General features: G+C 38.3%; 1 long non-coding RNA gene across 4 annotated transcripts; it reads left to right on the top strand.

Moving 5' to 3' along the window:
- Window positions 1–611: 611 nt before the first annotated feature.
- LOC127564870 (uncharacterized) lies at window positions 612–20,280 on the top strand. Of its 4 annotated transcripts, none has more exons than XR_007954377.1 (6): window positions 612–827; window positions 2,673–2,755; window positions 3,874–3,986; window positions 6,369–6,418; window positions 7,606–7,652; window positions 19,401–20,280. It is a non-coding gene; the product is annotated as an uncharacterized LOC127564870 (long non-coding RNA). The 4 variants fall into 4 exon arrangements; XR_007954376.1 differs by lacking the exon at window positions 19,401–20,280 and adding an exon at window positions 16,164–16,360; XR_007954375.1 differs by lacking the exon at window positions 19,401–20,280 and adding an exon at window positions 12,131–12,327.
- Window positions 20,281–21,772: the final 1,492 nt, after the last annotated feature.

Below are 21,772 nucleotides of genomic sequence, written 5' to 3'. Positions count from 1 at the left end.
CAGTCTTTCTTTAACCAGAACACAGATCTGAGTCCTCCATTTTCCACCCTCAATATCTCACTTAGCTCTGCCCTCAATGTAATGGATACCCAGTAGTTCAAGAAGAAATTCTTTATCTGAGAAGTAAAGACCATTGTATAGAATCACAGTTATTATTCCTGCTCAACCAACCAACACAGGACTTGAAGTCCTTGAAGTAAGAGTCCTGAGAGTGTTTGAGGGTGTTTGTGTGTGTGTGTGTGTGTGTAATGATGAGATAAAGGGGAGGAAAGCAAGATGAAAAATGCAAAACATAAACTTATACCATGGAGCTAAGTGTATTTATATTTGTATCAATCCTGTTGATTATCTTGTGTGTGTGTGTGTGTGTGTGTGTGTGTGTGTGTGTGTGTGTGAATAGATAGTGACTTGGTCAGTGTCTGAAGCCAGATTTGAATTTAAGTTCTCCAAATTCCAGGGCCAGTGCTCTATCCACTATGCCACCTAACTGGCCCTTGTTGATAAGCTGCTCCTGACTTTTCATTCTTATCACTGAGACCAAAGTTTTATCTATATGGCAGCTGGCAGCATCCTTTCAGTGATGAGTCACTCTGAAGTTGCCAGCACTGCTCCATCTTTTAAATTCCTCTCTGTTGACAACCCATCCTCTCTAGAGGATGTTCTTCTTCTTCTATCTTCTGTTCTACCATGTTCCTCATTAGACACTGTTCCTTTCCTTCTTTTCTCATCCCCCCTCTTCTATCTTCCACTCTCCTTTCCTCTTTTTCATTGCTTATTGAAAGTCTCATTTACTAGCTAGATCATAACCCTCCGGGTTCTACTAACAGGTATTTTGTAGCTCATTCCTTTTGTTTCCTAATTAGTACCTCTTCCAATTGCTGTTTATATTGTCCAACCTTCACACACTTTGTCCTGCCTGTGAATTCCCTAAAGATTCCCTTTGCCCTCCAGACAGTTTCCTAACTTCACTGTGCTTATTCCCATGTTTGGCAATGTGGCTCTGAAATATGGCCATTTTCTTGTAATTTTCATACTTGGACTATTCAGGAAGGCTCTTAAATGCATTGTCTCTCCTAATGGACAGATTTATAACACACAAAATAATAGCTCATGATTATATGACATGTTAATATCTACAAAGTATCTTGTATGAGAAACTGGGACTGCTACCAGATGAGAATTATCCAGTAGAGCAGAATGTATTTGGAAATGTTTGGAGTTTTTCTGGTAAATTCAGCTTTAAGAAGTGATTCATATTTTGAAAGGCTTCTATTGCTATGAAATCAGAACCACAAGCTAATCCTGCTCCTCATACTATATTTCTCTGGAATTTGCTTTTCTTCTATTTTCATGTTCCTAGTCAGGAGAAAAGCTACAATAGAAATACTGTGCTTACGACCATGTTTGTTTCCGAGTTCCTTTCTCTGTCCTGAAAGGTTCTATTCATTGTTTACATGCTGAAAAACATGGTTCCTTCTGACTAGGATGACAAAATCTTTTTTTCTGAAAGCTACATGGAACATGGGATCAAAAGCAGCATTCAGAGCTCTTTTTTCAAATGGGACTGAGAAAAAGAAAAATGGGGCAGCAGAACTCCCCCATCACAAGCTGTGTTCTGTGGGGACATTATTGCCTGTGTATATTGTGTATGTTAAAGAATATTCTTATTTTTAAAAAGGACACTGAAAAGAGTATTCACTTCAGAAATACAGGAACTGGATTCAAATACTAACTTCAAACCTAACAACCTAATAAAAGTTAACCTTCTGGGCTTTGGTTTTCTCACCTGAAAGGAGAGTTTTGGAAAATATGACTCTTTAGACTCTTTCAGGTCTTGATCTCCTAGAAGTCTATGTTCTTTTTTTTTTTTTTAATTTTATTTTATTCTTAATTTTTATTTAATAATTACTTTATATTGACAGAATCCATGCCAGGGTAATTTTTTTACAACATTATCCCTTGCACTCGTTTCTGTTCTGATTTTTCCCCTCCCTCCCTCCACCCCCTCCCCTAGATGGCAAGCAGTTTTATATATGTTAGATATGTTGCAGTATATCCTAGATACAATATATGTTTGCAGAGCCGAACAGTTCTCTTGTTGCACAGGGAGAATTGGATTCAGAAGGTATAAATAACCCAGGAAGAAAAACAAAAATGCAGATAGTTCACATTCGTTTCCCAGTGTTCTTTCTTTGGGTGTAGCTGCTTCTGTCCATCATTTATCAGTTGAAACTCAGTTAGGTCTCTTTGTCAAAGAAATCCACTTCCATCAAAATATGTCCTCATACAATATCGTTGTCGAAGTGTATAATGATCTCCTGGTTCTGCTCATTTCACTTAGCATCAGTTCATGTAAGTCTCGCCAGTCCTCTCTGTATTCATCCTGCTGGTCATTTCTTACAGAACAATAATATTCCATAACATTCATATACCACAATTTACCCAGCCATTCTCCAATTGATGGGCATCCATTCATTTTCCAGCTTCTAGCCACTACAAACAGGGCTGCTACAAACATTTTGGCACATACAGGTCCCTTTCCAGAAGTCTATGTTCTCTCCAACTAGACAATGTTTTTTGGTTCTTTGTATTTGAAAAGGACCAATGGCATCAGAGAGTGATTTAAGTAAAACAGAGTTGCACAAAATCATCAACCTTGGTCTCTTTTCCAGAATCATCAAAGTCCAATGGCAAGACAAAAATCTGTTGGTTGTGACGTGGCCTCTGCACATGCTACAGTTTCTGGGAGCTACAGGTGAGAATTGAATGACAGACATACGCCAAAAGTGGATAAGCAATCCTGAAAAGAGATTGGCATTCCTCCTGTTAGAGGTGCTAGTCCTCCCTGGACACTGTACACATCCTAGATAGGTAGTGAGCTCTAAAAAGAGCTCCATCTCTCTGTGCATCTGCTGTTCCCACAGTGGCACAAGGCAACAATAATAATGATTATATACATATGTGTATATTTGTATGTGTTACATATGTACATGTACTATACATTATAATATCAAATTATATGTCTACATTGCATATATATTTATGTGTATATATGTGCACGTATACATATGTGATTTGAATTTTCCACTGAAGTAAATTCCTCAACTAGAGAAGTGGAAGTCTTTGAGAAACTCATCTCTTAGCCACAATTGTGGAGGACTCTGGTATTGATGAGGAGAAAGTCATCTCCAGAGCCAACTAGCTGAGATACTCAGAGCCTTCTTCATTATGGGGTAGAATGGGGTAACTAAAATAGTAACAGGATAAAGAGAATTGGTTTCTCACCTTATTGTTTTGAAAGCACTTTTCATACTTTATCTTATTTGAATCTTATAACACGACATTACTACAAGTAATATCAGTACTGAATTGAGACTCAAAGATGTTACAATCAAAAGGATAAAAACTCCTTGATTTCAAGATTGTTGCATGATTTATCTTTATTATTACATTTTTAAATTATATTATTACTATATTTGTTATTATTTATCTATTTTTCATGTTAGCACAATGGGGCAGTAGCAGTCACTCAGTGTGATTTGCCCACGATCACACAATTAGCAAATATAAAAAACCGGATTTGAACCCAACTCTTTTCTAACAATAATCCCAGTAATCTTTCCATTATAGTATTCCATTTTCAAAAGATCATTCTGAATTGATTTTTCCTTTATCTATACATACTCAGTCATTCATTCAGTTGCTCCTCCAACCAACATTTAGTTATTTGATCCTCCTGTTTTAGGGGCTGCTACAGGTTTTATACATATATATATAATTATAGTTATAGTTATAGTCTAACAAGGAGCTGCTCATTTCTATATATGTGACTGATATGGGTATTACCTAGACTGTTCCTTGCTTTGCTTGCAGCCTGCAATTTGTACAGACTTGGTGAACCAAACTGCTTTGAGGAAGACAAGATTCTACCCAAGACTCCAAGTGCCAATGATTTCCCAGCTGCTGGATCTGGAGCCCTTTTGCAAGTAACCTTAACAGTCCTTTATTTTAGAACATTTGGAGATACATTGATATTCACTCAAGAAGAGGCAGGGGAAAGAAATCTTGCTAGGTGCCAAATACCTCAATGCAAGAAATTGACCAAAGTCAGAAGAGAACTGAATATTCAGGTAGTGGTTGCTATTTTATGAATAAGAGAGAGAGAGACAGAGAGATAGACAGAGACAGCGAGATAGAGAAAAAGACAGCGAGAGAGACAGAGACAGAAAGAAAGGAGAGACAGACACAGAGACAGAGAGAGACAGAGGAGGAGACATAGAAGGAGAGAGAATCCATTTGACATTATATGCTGCTTAGAATGCTGCTTCTGGCTCCTTAGATGGAGAGTAGAAGTGGTTTGTGTGAAGAGGTTTATTTTTTTATTTTTTTGTTTTTTTCAATTAATGAGTTAATTATTTGCTGAGGCAATTGGGGTTAAGTGACTTTTCCATGGTCACACAGCTAGGAATGAAGAGGTTTGTTTTCAATAAATAAGACAGAGAAAAAATGTTTGGGAGAGGGAGATGAACACTGGATTGGTAGCAAAGAATTCTAACTGCTAACTACAAATCTGATAATCTTAGGTCAGTCTCTTATGTAACTGGTGATCGATTTTTTAAAGTGTAAATTGACCTAGATGAGGGGTCTTTTTTTTGTGTGTTAGAGATCGATGTTCCCCTTTTCTGAATAATATTTCAAGATAAATTAAGGAAATACTAAATTTCATTTTGAGGTTATTGAAAATAAAGATGCCATTTCTTTCTGTTCTGAGTTTACAGACTCCCTCTGGAGGATTTTCCCAAGAGTCTGTAGATCCCAAGTTAAGAATCCCTGGCCCAGACAATCTTTAAGTTGTCCTCTAGCTCTATGGTTCTATGAAATAACAATGTTCATAGGTATACACCTTTTAAAACATTTTCAGATGGTTTTCAAAAATCTATGATTCTGTTCAATTTAAAATAACTCCCCAAATTTCCCTCATTTCTGCTCAGATTGTACCAGAGCCCTAGATTTTGGACCTTGAACCCAAGTCTGTAATTTTATAGATGAGATTATTGAGGTCCAGAGAGCTTCAGTGACCAAACCTAAATTTATGATAATTAAATAGCAGATTTAGAGGTAGTGAACATTATTTGATAGAAATTGTACACCTATATGGGGAAACTGAATATTTAGCCAAGACAAACAAGGACATGCAAACAAAATACACCTTTCCAAGTTGTGGATTTCTGGGATACCCTTCTCCAGGAAATATCAGAAATGAGGACTGCTTAGTGTAGACTGAACTGAGTAGAAGAGAAGATTGTTCTGGGAATCCAGCAAAATAGAATCAAGTGCTGAAGAAAATGGGTCAAAATAAACTCTGCTCTAGCCAAAATAAGAATCTCTTCATGAACTTTTTCTTCAGTTCACTCATTTGAGCCTTTCCCTTCAATTCCTTCTTACTTTTTAGAAATAACAGAGACCTTAGGAGGGGGTGGGTGGGTGGTGTAGTGGATAGAACACTAGTAATGGAGTTAGGAAGACTCATTTTCTTGAATTCAACTATGGCATCAGACATTTACTCGCTTTATGATCCTAGTCACTTGATCCCATTTGCCTCAGTTTCCTTATCTATAAAATGATCTTTTTTTTTTCTTTTCTTTTTTTTTTAAAATTTTTTTTAACTTTTTAAAAAATTTTTATTTAATGATTACTTTATATTGACAACATTATCCCTTGCACTCGTTTCTTTTCCGATGTTTTTTCCCCTCCCTCCCTCCACCCCCTCTCCTAGACGACAAGCAGTCCTTTATATGTTGGATATGTTGCAGTATATCCTAGATACAATATATGTTTGCAGAACCGAACAGTTCTCTTGTTGCATAGGGAGAATTGGATTCAGAAGGTATAAATAACTCAGGAAGAAAAACAAAAATGCAGATAGTTCACATTCGTTTCCCAGTGTTTGTTCTTTGGGTGTAGCTGCTTTTGTCCGTCATTTATCAATTGAAACTTAGTTAGGTCTCTTTGTCAAAGAAATCCACTTCCATCAAAATATGTCCTCATACAATATCGTTGTCGAAGTGTATAATGATCTCCTGGTTCTGCTCATTTCACTTAGCATCAGTTCATGTAAGTCTCGCCAGTCCTCTCTGTATTCATCCTGCTGGTCATTTCTTACAGAACAATAATATTCCACTATAAAATGATCTTGAGAAAGAATGGTAAGCCACTTCAGGATTTTTTTTGCCAAGAAAACTCCAAATGGAACTACAAAGAGTTGTCTGAAATGATTGAACAACAAACAACAACAACAAAAATGTTTTATGTTTATTCCTATTAAATTTTATTCCATTAGATCCATTTCAATGTTTTGGTCTTTACAGATCTTCTGGATCCTGATTCAGTCATCCTAGATGTTGGCTATCCCTTCCAGGTTTGAGTCATCTGCCAATATGATATGCATGTCTTTAGCTTAGTTATTGATTAAAATGTTAAACAGTATAAGGCTAAGCATAGATCTTTGGAAAACTTCACTAGAGACTTCTTGCCAATTGGCATTGATCTATTAATGATCATATTCCAGAAGGCCAGCATTGCGGAACCTGTGATAGGTAGAAGAGAGAACTTAATTTAGCATCCTCACATGCTATATAATGAAACAAGGAGTCTGTGAAAGTAAATTGATGTATTTACTTTTGGACAATTGTTTTGTAAAAAGGAAATGAGCCTCTAATTCCATGAAATAAATCTAGAATGGGAACATTACTAATTCTGAGATTAATAAGGAATCCATGAAACATACTGTTCTCTAGTTGCAATGGTAACATTAATCAGATTTGAGGCTTATAATAAAAATGTGAACAGTGGAAGTGGGCAAAATAAGATTGGGAGTAAAGGAAGTAATACTCTTCCTTGAAATGAAGCTGGATTAGATAACTTCTAAATTCTCTTAATACTTGAATCCTGTGATTCTATTGACTCTCAAACATATCCCCATGTTGCTGATATCACACAGATGTGTTGCCAGGGTTTCAAATTGGAATGAGAATTTCTACTTTCTACTTTTTATTCTTAATAAAATTTCATTAGGAATACATTACTGAATTATTTACACAAATACCCAGGCATGTTTGTATAGTACTAAGCAATGGGAGAATTTGTTTACTATCATCTGTGCTTTCAAAGAGGATAGGTCATGGGGAAGTCCTCTAAAGTCACTTCAAATTCTTCTTTGATTCTCTGGTTCTAGGCCTCTTCTACAAAAGACTTCTTCAAATGTGAAAATAACTATTATTCCTCTTTAGATAAGAAGTACTAGAAATAGTCAAAGTGCTCAAATCTTGTCTTTGATGCGTAAGCATCATCTGTCTGACCAATGTTTAAGTAATTTCTCTGAGTCTTAAGTCCCTAAAATGTAAATGATAAAATAGATAACTTTCAAAGTTTCTTCCATCTTTAAATCTGTGCTTTTATGGAAAAAAAAAACATATTTTAAATGTTCTACCTTCTTTCTCTTTGTAAAAATGTATTTAAAATTTTACTTACACTCTGTTGTTGAGTCTGACCCTTCATGACCCTGTTTTCGATAGCATGTTAAATTGATATTTTCTTCTCTTGCAGATTAACGAAAGCAGAGATTAAGTGGCTTGCCCAGAATAACTCAACTAGTAAGTATTTGAGGCTGGATTTTCTACTCAGGTCTTCCTGAGGCTCAGCACTTTATCCATTGATCCATCTATCTGCCTCCAGACTTTACTCAGACTTTACTAAGATTAATTAGTGATATATATCCTTCCCAGTTCCCAGTTATTTTAACTTCTGAGACCCTTTGACTCTTCATTTTAGGGAAGCTGACTCATTCACTCATTCATTCATTCATTTGTTACACCAAGTGATTGTGGATATCCAAAGTAGAGAGTATAATTGTAAGTAGACAATCATCACTCTTTACCACATTCCCCTTTTTATTTTGTCTCTGAAAATTTAATCAGATGCATCCTGTAAAAACTACCCCCCCCTTCTTTCCCTCAATTGTTATACATCTTTTGTGCCTCTTCATTTATTTCATTTAATTGTCCCATTATACCTCCCTTTTCCTCTTTTTTTCTTCCAGAACAGATCTTTTCCCACTTCTTAATGTCTTTTTCTTTAATGTCATCACATCAGAATCCATTTACAACCACACCCTCAATCCATGTGATGTCTCTCTCTTCCCTCCCCCTGCTGTTTGACTCAGTGACAAATACAGTTCTCAAGAGTTACAGATATATATAACCTTTAAATAGTGTGTGTGTGTGTGTGTGTGTGTGTATGTGTGTGTGTATATGTGTGTGTATATGTATGTATATATATATATATATTTTCCCCCCTGTTTATCTTTCTGTGCTTCTCTCGAGTCCTGTGTTTGTAGATTAAATTTTCTGTTTAGTTCTGTTTTTTTCAATAAAAATGTTTGAAAGATTCTTACTTCATTGAAGAAAGATGATACTGAGTCTTGCTGGGTGGTTAATTCTTGGTTGTAACCCTAGGTCCTTTCCATATTTCCATATTTCTAAAATATGGCATTTCAGGCCCTTTGGTTCTTTATGGTAGAAGCTGCTAGATTCTAGGTAATCCTGACTGTTAATCCTTGAATTATTTTTGTCTGGCTGTTTGCAGTATTTTTTGTAGCAGTAGCAGTAGCAGTAGTAGTTTGTAGCAAAATCTACAAACTAGAGATTGTAGTTCTAGAGTTTCACAACAATATTCCTTGGGGTTTCCTTATGGATCTCTTTCCAATAGTGATCAATGGATTCTTTAACTGAGTATTTCCCTCTCTGTTTCTAGAATATTGAAGCAGTTTTCCTAATGATTACTTGAAGAAGGCTCTTTTTTTAGCCATGGTCTTCAGATAGGTCAATAATTTTTAAATTCTCTCTTCTAGATCTATTTTCCTGTTGGCTGTTTTGCCAATGAGGTATTTCACATTTTCTTCCATTTTTTTCATTCTTTTTAGGTTGTTTGACTGATTCTTGCTATCTCACCAAATCATTAGCTTCCATTTTCCCTGTTCTGTGATTTTCTTCAGTTATCTTTTATATCTCTTTTTCATTTGGTTTATTCTACTGTTTCTTCAGTAAACAAACTTTTTTTCCTTGTTTTTTTTTTTTTTCTTTTCTTTTCCAAACTATTGACTCATGCATTTCTCATTTTTTCTTTCTCTTCTCTAATTTGTCTTTTAAAGTCTTTTATGAGAATTTCCAAGAAACTTCTTAGGGCTTGAGACCTATTTATATTATTCTTTGAGATTTCTTCTGTGGATATTCTGTCCTCATCTGAATTTGTGTTTTGGTCTGCTCTGTCAGCATAATAGCTCTCTATGGTCAAGTTTCTTTTCTATTTCTTGCTCGTTTTCCTTCCTTTTCTTTTGCTATTTTCTCTTTTTTTATTTTTAAGGTTGAGCTCTGCCCCCGTGTTAAAGGGAGCACTATCCAAGCTTCCTGTGTATCTCTAAACCTTGGCTTTGAGCACAGTGGCCACTTGTCTTTGCAAAGTTTTGCCTGCTCTATTTAGGAAACAGCCTGGTTTCCCAGCTGAGACTGGAAGCTGCCCCACTGATTTGTTCTTCTATTGAGCCAGGACTTAGGGTCTTAGTTGCTGATTTGCTGTGATTAACATCCTCTTCCCTGGTTTTCCCAAAGTCTGCTGAGTTGGGCTCAACACCCTTTTCATTCCAATAAGACTGACCTTTCTTGAAGTTTTTTCCAGTTAGACTGGAAAAGCTGGAGAGTGAGTTCATTCCATCAGACTATTCAGAGGCTTGGTTTCATATGGTTTTTGAGGAAAACTGCCCTGTTAACAAAACTTAATTTTTTTTAGCTTATAGGCAATGTAATCACCCCTTTACACTGATATAGTCCTGCCTTTGACTGACTTGAGAAGTTTATATTAAACCCCAATTAGGAACACACTAACATTAATTTATATACCTTACTTGGGAAAATTCCCAAAATTTAGGGAGAGGTTTTGTTCTCTGTCCTATTTAAATTTATCTTCATCTCAAGCTAATCCCTGTTTGTTTTTTCATGGTTAAGACAAAATTCAAATTACTAGAAAAGTTTAAGTAAAGAAGCAAGTTGTTTATTTGTTATGATATTTATTAGTGGACAGGCATAGGGAGGGAAAGCTGGGGTAAGAGCAGAGGAAATTCCCTCAATCTTAGAAGAGTTAGTTCACCTGGGGCTTCTGTTTGAAGATGGTTTTGGGGAGAAGGGCAATGTCAATTATCAATTTTTTCTTCTCTGCTGTAACTTACCCCTATTTCTTACTTCCTTTATGCCTCCTTTCCTGTTTCCTCTCCTCTCCTTTTTTTCTTCCTCCCATTCTCTTTTGTCTCTCTCTGTTGCTATTGCTATATTTTCTATCTCTTTTTTTCTCTCTGTCTCTCTCCTTCTCTCTTTTATTTTGTAGAAGCTTCTGGACATGACTCAAGTAAGTCTGCTAAGGGTACAAAGTCAAAAAAAGGGAACAATTCTTATCTCAAGGAATTTCCTTTCTATTTGGGGTAAACAATTTGAATACAGACGCATACAAATGTAACAGTGACCACTCTGGCTTTCACTGCTTAAAGACTAAATTTGTTACATTCCATTCTTCTCTCAGTTGTGGGTCTCCTTAAGGGGGATTCAATTCACAGCTCCATTTAGTTCCTACAAAGCGTGAATTCTGAGTCCAAAGTTCCCCTTCCTTTCATCCTAGCATTTTGGTTTCTGAAGGTTATCCAGCAAGGCTGGTTGTAACATCTGGCCAGGAATCTTGCATTTAAGGTCATGTGGCTCAAATTTCAGGGTTCAGGGACTCTTCTGCCATCTCTAGAAAAGAAAAGACAAACAAAACTGAACAAAAGCCCTAGGCCACAGGGTCAGGAGAAGAAAGCCCTTCACTATCCCAAACCTAACTAGTGCATCTGTACTGTGCATGAATAGGGCCTTTGCATCTGGACATAAAATTGGAAAGCAAGCAAGCTGTGTACAAAGATGACTTTTGATACCAGTTGAAAATTCCAACCCATCCAAGACAACTGTGTTTCAAAGGCTGCTGATGTTCTCTGACAACCACTTCATCATGTCTATGACTGATAAGTACAGAAAAAGGCAAATGAAAATGTTTCAATATGGTAAAAAATGTTATCTATAGTCAAAACTCTCTGGAATCTTTTTTCAAGGCTGCGTAGCTGGCTATCTTAATGACCCACTGAGAAAGTAACCTGAGTACAGTACATTGGATGTGAATTTGATGAATAGTGTTCTAAAGAAAGCATGGACAAAAATGAATAATTCATGAATGATGTGGTACATTTATGAGCTATTTACTGCCCAGAACTCATGATAGCAAAGAGAACACCAAACAGCTTACTCCTTTGTCTGCCATTTGAAGCCATATTAGGAAAACAAGAGACAGAATACCTGAGAAGGAAGTGTATTATAAGTATAGTTATGAAGAAGAAACCTAGTAAATATTTGCTTGAAAATGAAATTAAAGGGTAACATTAAGACAGTTAGAAATATCAAATTATTAATTCACAAGGCTACTGATGTAATTTTATTATGTAAGTCATATTATTTGTAAATCTTTAGCATTTTCTTTCCTAATTAATTCATATTGATGTATGATTCATCAGTCTTTCTGAATATTTTCTATTCTCCAATAAGTTTTCAATTTTTAAAAGTCAGAAATTATCATATGTAATAATCATGTATTTATTTCCTTCTTCTCTTCCTCCTTCCCTCCTTTTTTTTCTGTTCTTCTCTCTCCCTTTGAGGGAGGGGAACTCTGAAACTGTCCTCTCTGATTTTTTGGGGGGGAAGCCATGGGGTTGAAACTCTTCTCTGGGAGAACCCCACCTCAGGGAATTAAGATAAGTGACTTCATTTTGTTATCTTGGTGGTGACTAGCTGCACCCTCTATTGAGTTGAAAATTAGTCCAGGACCACTCCTACTTAGCTGGAACTTAAGTGATCTCTCTCAGCTGGAGATCTGGACCTGATATAACTTAAGTGCTCTCATTCAACTGGAAACCTAGGCCTGGGGGCAGTATCTCATTAAATAGAAACTCCAGTCTCAGATCTTTTATAAAAAAGACAAATGTAAACTCATATCTTTGCAGAAATCTGAAGAGTGTGCTTTACCAAGGGACCTCTCCTCTTGGCACAGCTGCCAACCAGGACTCCTGCTGGCTGTGAAGAGACCTTTTCAGTGATAACCTCTTGTTATTTCTCTGCCAGGACCTCTTGCAACTGAGGACTCAGTCTTCCTAGCAAAGTTGGCTTCTCAGCCAACAATAAACTTCCCTTTTGCCAGTCAGACTTTTCAGGTTCATGAATTCTTTCATGTTGAAACTGTGTCTCTGACCAAAGAGGGGTTCCCACAAGTCTCTGCACTGCCACTAACCACATCATTTTGGTTCTCTGACAGGGAATCTGGAAAATCTGGAGCTATAGAATCAGGGAAAGTAAGGCTTATGGCAAAATGGGACAAAACACCTCTATTTCTAAGGATCCTTCCTTAGGCAGAAACAAATTCGACTTAAAAGATCTCAAACCTAAAAAGCTTAAATTAAAACACCATTGTAAGGTGCTGCTTAAATTTGTTGGAAGGAAATCGAATCCCTTCTTTCTAGCCCCTCTAGGGACAAGGGAGCCCCTCTCTGCACCTCTATGTAATACATATCAGGAGGCTTTTGAATCCCTTCCAGAATAGGACCTAATATCTTTAACTCTTATCTCTTTCACCTGAACTAAATCCTGGGCCATTGTTCGGGGACCCCACCTAGCTTTTTGAAGGGTCCAAGGTCAACACCTTCCTTGATCTGTCCTGGGGAGATGTTAATGTTAAACAACCTGCCCCAGATATACGGAGGAAGCTGCAGAAGCCAGATTTGGACTCTCAAATTTCTCCCTGAAAAACAGCTGTTGGAGTCTTTAATGATAGGGATCAGGCTTTAGCCGAGGAGCTATGGAATTGAAGGGAGATTTGGAGAAAAGTCTCTATTCTTGGCTGCTATTTCCGGGAACCACAGAGGTCTGTGCTTTAAACTCCCCAGTCCTTGTCCTGAGTTGGAGCAGGAGGAGCATAGGAGGAGGGACTGCCTACAGGGGACGAGCTGTCTCCCCAATGCCCTACCCTCTGGCAAGCATTTGGGGCTTGGTCAAGCTCCCCCTCGCTCACACACGACATTGACATCAGAACCCTGGCTATCCCTGGGTGTGGCCGTAGGACCACTGAATTTCTTTTTACTATGGGAGGGGCTTCTTCACGCTCAATCTGGCACTCTGGTCTTTCTTATCTATCCCTCCCCCCATAGGGTGGAGATTGCAAGGGAACTCGAGCTGTTTTGAGACTTCTCCTCTTCCTTGACAGTTTGGTGACCTGTCATTTAAATGCTCATTTATTAGTGACTTAATGGTGAAATTGGAGACCCAATGTTTTCTTCTCATACCTCCAGAGAAATTTTTTATGTACGAACTTTTAGTTAGAGAGTTAAGAGATCTTGAGAAGCTTAACTGCAGTCTTATCTTGATGTGCAGTTCTAACAAGCAGGGCCATGTCCTGGGCGATCCCAGACCTACTTTCTATTCTCTAGCCTTGAGGGACTACAGGGTCTCCTTATCCAAAACTCACATTGCCTACCAGTCTGTCAAATATTTGGGCATGGCTGGCTTCGCAGGATCTGGATTCCCAATTTTGGGATAATTGTCAAACCTCTCTATGATTCTATTCAAGACCCAATAAATCTTCCTCTTGAGTGGGGACCTGATCAGGCCAAAGCTTTTAAAACACTGAAAGCCAAACTGACCTCTACCCCTGCCCTGGCCCTGCCCAACTTGGAGAAGCCTTTCACTCTGTATGTGGATAAAAAGCATGGACAGGCTTTGAGCAACCTGAACTCTGGGACCTGGCCTCAGACCTTTTGCTTATTTCTCAAAGAAACTGGACTCAGTTTCTCTAGGATGGCCTTTCTGTCTCAGAACAGTGGCTGCCACAGCCCTTTTAATTGAAGAGACCTCAAAACTGACCTTGAGACAGCCATTAGAAGATTTAACCCTGTACAAAATCCAGAGCATTTTAGAAGCCAAAGGGCACCAATGGCTTGTGAGTGAGAGACTTACAAGATATCAAGTGCTCCTGCTAGATACCCCCGACCTGACTCTCAGGGTGTGCCACACCCTAAATCCAACCATCCTGCTCCCTGACACATCTCAACTGGGAGAAATTATTCATAATTGTGAAGAAGCTCTAGACACTGTCTATTCCAGCAGATCTGATTTAAAGGAAATCCCCCTTGAGAACCCAGATGGTGAATGGTTTACAGATGGGTCAAACTTTCTTGAAAATGGGGAAAGAAAGGCAGGATATTCTGTGGTGATCCTCAATAGCACTCTGGAGGCTAAGCCACTGCCTCCTGGGACTTCTGCCCAGAGGGCTGAACTCATTGCCCTAACCAGAGCTTTGGAACTGGGGAAGGGAATGAGAGTGAACATTTGTATTTTTTATGCTCATGGAGCTATATGGAGAGAGAGGTGTCTGTTGACAATAAAGAATTCTCCCATTAACCATACAGGAGAAATTCTACATCTATTTCAAGCTGTCCACGAACCCAAGGAAATTTTTGTCATATTTTGTAAAGGACACCAGATGGGAGATTCGCTACAGGTCAAGGGAAACACATTTGCAGATTCAGCTGCTAAAACAGTTTACTTCTGACTAGGGCACCTTTAATCCCCCAGCTCCCTGATTCTTATATATCCCTTCCTATAGTTCACAGGAGAAAACCCTTGCAGAAGAAAGGGGGTACATCCTTTCTTCCTCTGGCTGGTTTCAAATGCCCTCAGCCCACCTCTTAATCTCAGAGGCAAGTCAGTGGAAACTGATCTTTGGTCTTTTCAGACCATGCACCTGAAAGAAGAAATACTTCTGATTGGGCCTCTCCCCCTCTCCAGCTGATTCAGAGAAGGGCCTTATACCCAGGGGAAGATTGGTAATTCCCCCTTGTAGAGGTTTCAAATTGCTTCTGGTCTTTGCTGACACCTTTTAAACACTATGGGTCTTGTATTCTAGGTTACTTAAGTGCTCCTTTCACTGTATACAATGCCAGCACCTCAAACACAGCCCCTACCCCTTCAAGAAGACAAAAGTGGGGATTTGGGGGAAATGTTCTTTGGTTCTTAAAGAAAAGCACAGCTTGCTAGTCCTCCTGGATGGGATACTTAGAACATCCTTTCCAACCTTATTGCCACAATCAACTAGTTGGTCAATAAAACTGCTTTCGATTCTATTAACACTTTTACTAAAGATAAGAATTGTTTTTGCTCCTAACATTTTTCTCTCCTACTTTTCTTGATTAGCTTTCTAAGACCTCTGCCAGCAATGAACTCCTTAGCATTCTATAGCCAGTGGCAGTAGTTAACTCCTCAGCCTTTCAGTTTAGGGAGCTATGTGGACAGTGAGGATTGTTGAGTGGGCTATCAGCATTCTTAAGGCAGCTGACAGATGGGACCTGATGAAGGCTCCATTCCTAAACATCACCATTTTAACCCTGGATGACACCCCATTTTCAATCTGCTCCTGAGATTTGTTTCCTCTAGGTGTCAAGCTATGAATTTTCAAATGCTCCTCCAGCCTGGAGATAATGGGATGATTGACTGGGACACACAACACCCCTTGGTTGCCACTGCTGCTGTCTTTAGATTTCATATTTACCCTCCTGCCATGAATCCCCAGTAAACTTAGGGACATCTCTATGACTCTTGCCAGCTCAAAGCAGTTACAGAAGAGACCTTCACCCCTTTATCCCAAATTAATTTGGGAGTGACTGCTTGAAGGGGGATATGATAGGGGTGAACTCTGAAACCGTTTTTCTTGATTTGGGGGTTGAACTCTGAAACTCTCCTCTGACAAAGACCTACCCTTTAGGGCAGCTAAGTGGTTTCATTAAGATTAGCCCAGGACAGCTCCTACTTAGCTCGTACTTAAGTGGTCTCATTCAGCTGGAGATCTGGAGCTGATATAACTTAAGTGCTCTCATTCAACTGGAAACCTAGGCCTGGGGGCAGTGACAACATTGAAGGAATCTCATTAAATAGAAACTCCAGTCTCAGATCTCTTATAAAAAAGACAAATGTAAACTCATATCTTTGCAGAAATCTGAAGTAGTGTGCTTTACCAAGGGACCTCTCCTCTTGGCACAGCTGCCTACCAGAATTCCTGCTGGCTGTGAAGAGACCTTCTCAGTGATAATCTTTTGTTATATCTCGCCAAGACCTCTTGCAACTGAGGACTCAGTCTTCCTAGCAAAGCTGGCTTCTCAGGGCCAACACAATAAACTTCCCTTTTGCCAGTCAGACTTTTCCGGTTCATGAATTCTTTCATGTTGGTCCCGCGTTGACCAGAGGGGGTTCCCACAGGTCTCTGCACTGCCACTAACCATATCACCTTCTCTTTTCCTTCCTTCCTTCCTTCCTTCCTTCCTTCCTTCCTTCCTTCCTTCCTTCCTTCCTTCCTTCCTTCCTTCCTTCCTTCCTTCCTTCCTTCCTTCTCTTTCCTCTTTCCTTTTTTCCCTTCATCCTTTTTTTCCTGTCAATAAAATGAGGAATTTTATTACATGAAGTCTCGGTTCCCTTCTAGCTCTAAAGCCAATAAAATTTATGGATTATTCTAAAGGAAGATAGACTAGTTGCAAGGCGGAAGGAAAAAAATACAAAGTAAGTTATAATTTCAAGAAAGAGTAAATATTCAAATTTCTCTAAGGTCCTTTTTGACTCTAAAATTTAAATATTCCATGATATAGGATGACTAATTTTCATTTTTGTCTAAAGTAGGCTATGAATTCAAGAGTTCTTGATTCTAGTTCCCAACACTATTCTCTACACCATCTAGATGGCATGCTTCTAAGTGGAAAGCTGGATGCTTGGGATCAGGATTCCTCCTGAATACTGCCATCCTATTTTTATAGAGATTAATGCTATTTTTTGGAAACAGCAGCCAAGGGCTCCTAAATCTCATCAACATCTTAGAAATTAATCTGCTGCAGAGGTTTGGTTATGAAGGAGAAAGCTCTGCTTGGAGCAGGTGTAGTGAGCTGTACTTCTCGGATCTAGGCTTTCCTGCCATAGGAAATTGATGTAGGCACCGATGTAACAGCATACAGGATGAAAGTATGCATGTCAGATGCATTGACATTAATTTGATTTTAAACTCTTTTAAATGAATTAATTTCTCATATGCTGATTAAAGAGCATAAGAGATGGTGTGTACAGTGGTTAGAGAACTGGCCTCAGAGCAGGAATCACATATCCTATCTATAACACATGTTTGCCACATGATCATTGGGAAAGGTACTTTGTCATTCAGTACCCTGGGCAACTCTCAGAAAAAGCAGAAATGTAAGAGAATGTGCTGACCCACGCTGGCATAGGCAGGTTCCTTTTCTGGGTGTTTTCCACATCAATTTAATCAAAAATCTGGCTCCTCTTCTAATCCCTCTTTAAGCTTCCCTTTGTGAGAACTTTAAGCAACACACAGAGAGGTAAGGAACCAAAAGAGGAACCAGAAGGATGAGGGCTTCTAGATAATAATCTGATTGGATTAACTTTAACAGCCCAGCCTAGGCATTAGAAAATGACATTATCCACAAAAGGCTCTAATCCAAGGGAAGTCAAGGATCAGAGAGCCTCACAAACAAGGGAGTATGGCAGATGCCCCCAAGCACCTTCTGATGTAGAATGACAAATGCACCCAAGCCCTTGATTTATATATAGTTCATTCCCCAGTCATCAATGCTCCACAGGACCAGTCATAAGTCATAGTACCCAAACGATCACAGGGAGGACTTTGAGATCATTTATTTGAAGTACAGAGATTTTGTTTAGTTGTCTTGGAGAAGTGTATGAATTCTTACAGCTCTGATTTTCAGATTTTTTTTTTTTTTAAATAAATGCTTTGATGCTGGAACTCCCTTCTGAACAGAACTACTATGTTTCATTATGCCTTGATTTTATGCTAAAGTCAAATTGCTTTGTTTATTAAGTTTGCATTGCAATTTAAGTTTTTGTATCTTGCATGAATATAAAGACTATCATTGTAGTTTAAAATTTATTAGGATGTGAAATCTTTGGAGAGTTGGAGTAGAGTATTTAAAGTGAATTGGCATACAGGACCATACTAATAGGAGTACCTCCTGGAAGTGAGGACAAGGTTTTTGAAGATGCCATTAAGGGTGCCATAAACTGGATGTGGGGTAGAGGGGGATGTGAAATATAGAAGAACACTATATAGAAGCAAACAAAATTTTGCTTATGGTCTATATATTGGTTGAATAAATGGTACAGCCCAGCATTTCTGGAGCAATAGTAGTTAGAGGAAATACCTGGGAAACCCCTACCAAAGAAGTAAAAGAAAGCCATCACAAGACTTCTACAAAAGGCAGAATTGAGTGGGGCAGCTAAATGGTATCAGATCTGATAGAGCATCAGGTCTGGAGTCAGGAAAACCTTCATTCAAATTAGCCCACTTTCTTCAGATAACTTCAATTTCCTAATAATTGTATTATCCCTAGCAGTAGGCCTTGCTTTCATGGGAAGTTTGAGGTCAGTAAGAGAGCTCTGTAATTTCCTGGAAGCAGTCCAACCTGCCTTCTCCCTCCTTGTTCAGTCCTGAGTCCAGTTCATTGCTCATCTCTATTGACTTTTTCAGATATGCATGATATTAGAAAGCTGTACGAGGGGATGGGTCCAAATGTTTATTAAAATCTGGGGGACTGCCCACCATAATCTAATAGTTATTTAATAAACTTTTTTTTTTTTAACACTTGCTAAAAGTCTATTCAAGGCAGTGGATAAGAAATAGTTCTCACTCTTATGGTGTTTACAATTAATAGCTTTATATCAGTTAAGTAAACTTCAATGACTCTGGAAGAGAGTAAGAATGATCACTTTGTGCAACTCTTCCTCACTTAAATTCAATTCAAGCTTGAGTCATCAGCCCATGATGTCTCTGATCCTCTTTAAAATGAAGGACAAACATCTCACAATGTTTATATATACTTGTTACATATTATGGGGTCAGTGAAAAGAGAGGCCATAAAATGGGGGCCAAGAGAGCAGGATTAAGATCATGAGAATCAGATCTAATCCTGGCTCTTTTATTAAGTCACTTTCCTTCTTTTGGATGTGATTTCCTTTTCAATTAATTGAATTTGATTATCCCTACAAGTCCCTACTAGTCTTAACATTGTATTTGTAACCCAAGTCTCAAAGCTCTTGGTTTGGGATTCTCTTCTTCCTGGTGGACATCAATGCCCTGAGAAGGGGTGGGGCAGAGTTGGTAAGAAGTATAGGGAGGACAGTCTTTGTATTTTTAAGTCCCTTCCTCTTCTGCAGTGGCTTCAGATGCTTTTGGATTCCAGCTTCAAGAAAAAAGATGGAAGATGCCAAACACACCTCGGGCTGCTGAAGGAAAAGACTCTGGGAAGAGCTGGCAGTCTTTATCATGTTGCAACACAAGAGACTTGGGAAATGTTCTTTTGGATGAGACCAAGAACTTTTTGTCTCTCTCTGTCTCTGTCTCTTTTTTTGTCTCTGTCTCTATTTCCCTCTGTGTGTGTGTGTGTGTCTATCTGTCTGTCTATCTGTCTCTCTTTGTTGAGCTGAATTAGCTCATTCCCAATGGGAGAGAGTACCTTCACTCTGTATTATCTGATATATATTCTTCTATGTATACTTTCTCTGGTTTCTGTTTGTACGAGATAAAGTGAGATCTTTCAAGACAGTTGTGAAAATCGAGTAAGGCTTCATCTATTTCAAAGTTTGAGTAGGCCTGAAGGACTTTAAGCATTAAGTCAAGGGCATACTTAAAGTGTGTCCTCCCTGCTATCTTCTTAAGGACAAAAGCCCCTTCCTGCTCTTTTCTTAAAGACAAAAGCCCCTTCCTGCTATCTTCTTAAAGATATACTTAAAGTCTCCTCCCTGCTATCCCTTCCCTGTCATCCCCCTAAGGGCATACTTAAGCCCCCTTCCTGTTATCCTCCCTATTTCAGCCAAATATGGGCAACTATGTACTTGTTGGTCAAGTTCAATTTCTTGGATACTTCCTGCGTTTAGAATGTAAGATCCTCAGGCAATAAGGATGAGGGTGATTGGTGGGAGGGGCAATTTGCATTAGGGATAAAAGCGCAGACCCCGCCCCCTACAGTGCTTCCTCCCTTCGATGGGTTGGAGGCCCATTCTTGAGAGCGTGAATAAACTTTACTTTGCTTCTAGAGATCTATCCAGTTGTTTTATTAATGGTTTCTGACCCACACATGTTTTTCTACCAACTTGGATCTTTGCCACTTTAGTCTCTGCCATTTGCGCTTTGTTTGCTGTGAAACTGGTATTTGGTGGGAAGGGAATCGAGTCTTGAATATAATGTTTGGGGGTCTTCCCAATTAATAAATTGTGATTAGAAGCTTTACTTGAACCTGAAGGATACATCCCTCTAAAGTAACAAAATCAGTATCAGATAAATATATATCTGATAATATATCAAAATTATGTCTTACATATCTATGATAAAATATTAAAAAATCAGATAAAATTAAAGATCAGATAAAACATTAGCCTAGTATCCCTCTTTCAGAGGACAGCAAAGTGGCCAAGCTTCTGGCCCCAACCTTTTGCTTCCACACCTAGAAGGAAATATGGTTGGTCTTGAAGAAGGGTTGGGGAGAAGAGACAAGAGTCCTGTCTTCCTTCAAACTACACAACACCACCCCTCACTACATGTAGGGGACACCCACAATGCATATTTATATTTAGTATATACAAAAATATATAAAAAATATACACTAATTTCTGAGGGAAGGCACTAACTGATGGGATGGTTTGGGGGCAGAGTAAGGAGAATAGAGGTCTCATGCAGGAGGTGGCATCAGAGACTAATTATAAATGATGAGAGTTCCATTAAGCCAAAATCCTAGTGCTGCAATCTTCACATCAGTCCTAGCACTGCAGTATGGGACCATGCAGACAGAACAGCCTTGTTTTCTGTTCTTCTAATAATCTTTTGTTGACATATTTCAATCCAGAGGCCCAGCCAAAGGAGATTCATTTATATGATAGCTATGACTCATGGAGTTTCAGAGTTGGAAGAATTCATACTTTGAATGAGAATATCCCCTTTAACAACATGATAGCTTATATTCATACATCCTGCTAAAGCTTGCAAATGTTTTTTTTAAGAATCAGTGTATAACGATGATCAATGAGATCAGTGAGATGATTCAAACCAGTTCCAATTGTTCAATGATGAAGAAAGTCATCTATACCTAGAGAGAGGACAGTGGGAACTGAATGTTATTCACAGCATAGCATTCTCACTCTTTTTGTTGTTGTTTGCTTGCATTTTATTTTGCTTCTCTTTTTCTTTTTACTGGTTTGATTTGATTTTTCTTGTGCAGCACGATAATTGTATAAATATGTATGTATATATTGGATTTAATATATATTTCTACCATGTTTAGCCTATATGGACTAATTACCATCTAGGGGAGGGCCTGGGAGAAGGGGAAATTGGAACACAAGGTTTTGCAAGGTCTAATGTTGAAGAATTGTCCACACATATGTTTTGAAAAATAAAAAGCTTTAATATGTTTTGAAAAATAAAAAGCTTTAATAAAAAAAAATTTAAAAAAAGAATCAGTGTATAAGAGAAGTAGCACAAGTATTATAATCTATAGATCTAAGATGAAACCTGAGATATACATTTTAGGGCA

Source organism: Antechinus flavipes, chromosome 5, assembly GCF_016432865.1.
Source record: "Antechinus flavipes isolate AdamAnt ecotype Samford, QLD, Australia chromosome 5, AdamAnt_v2, whole genome shotgun sequence".
In the NCBI taxonomy this organism is placed as follows: domain Eukaryota; kingdom Metazoa; phylum Chordata; class Mammalia; order Dasyuromorphia; family Dasyuridae; genus Antechinus; species Antechinus flavipes.
This window is presented reverse-complemented; position numbering and strand designations above follow the sequence as displayed.